Consider the following 1,179-nt stretch of genomic DNA (forward strand, 5'->3'; position numbering starts at 1 on the left):
TTCTTATAGACCTATGAAGAGACCTACCCACATAATAATAGTGGGAAACCCAAAAACCTAACTGACAGCATTAGACAGATCATTGAGGCAGAACACTAATGAAGATATTCTGGAATTAAACTCAATACTTGACGAGTTGGATCTAATAGACATCTGGAAAATACTCTATCCAACAACCACAGAATATACATTCTCCTCATCTGCACACAGAATATACTCCAAGATTGACTACACGCCATAAAGCAAGTGTCAATAAATTTTTAAAAAATGAAATCATACCAACCACACACTTAGACCACAGTGCAATAAAAACAGAAGTCAAGGGGGATGCGCCCAAGATGGCCAAATAGGAACAGCTCCAGCCTCCAGCTCCCAGCATGAGCGACACAGAAGATGGGTGATTTCTGCATTTTCAACTGAGGTACTATGTTCATCTCACTGGGGCATGTTGGACAGTTGGTGCTGGTCCACAGGTGCAGCCCGACCAGCGAAAGCTGAAGCAGGGTGAGGCATGGCCTCACCTGGGAAGCGCAAAGGGGAAGGGAATTCCTTTTCCTAGCCAAAGGAAATTGACACACACAACACCGGGAAAATCGGGTAACTCCCACCCTAATACTGCGCTTTACCAAGGGTCTTAGCAAATGGCATACCAGGTTATTATATCCCACACCTGGCCCAGAGGGTCCCACACCCATGGAGCCTCCCTCATTGCTAGCACAGCAGTCTGAGATCTAACTGCAAGGCAGCAGCAAGGCTGGGGGAAGGGTGCCTGCCACTGCTGAGGCTTAAGTAGGTAAACAAAGCCCCTGGAAAGCTCAAATTGGGTGGAGCCCACCACAGCTCAAGGAGGCCAGCCTGCCTCTGAAGACTCCTCCTCTGGGGACAGGGCTCAGCTAAATAAAAAGCAGCAGAAGCCTCGGCAGAGGTAAATGCCCCCGTCTGACAGCTTTGAAGAGAGCAGTGGATCTTCCAGCACGGAGGTTGAGATCTGAGAATGGACAGACTGCCTGCTCAAGTGGGTCCCTGACCCCTGAGTAGCCTAACTGGGAGACATCCCCCACTAGGTGCAGACCGACACCTCACACCTCACACAGCGGGGTACACCCCTAACGAAGCTTCCAGAGCAAGAATCAGACAGCAACACTCGCTGTTCAGCAATATTCTATCTTCTGCAGCCTC

The sequence above is a fragment of the Mandrillus leucophaeus genome, unplaced genomic scaffold (assembly GCF_000951045.1).
Source record: "Mandrillus leucophaeus isolate KB7577 unplaced genomic scaffold, Mleu.le_1.0 Scaffold145, whole genome shotgun sequence".
In the NCBI taxonomy this organism is placed as follows: domain Eukaryota; kingdom Metazoa; phylum Chordata; class Mammalia; order Primates; family Cercopithecidae; genus Mandrillus; species Mandrillus leucophaeus.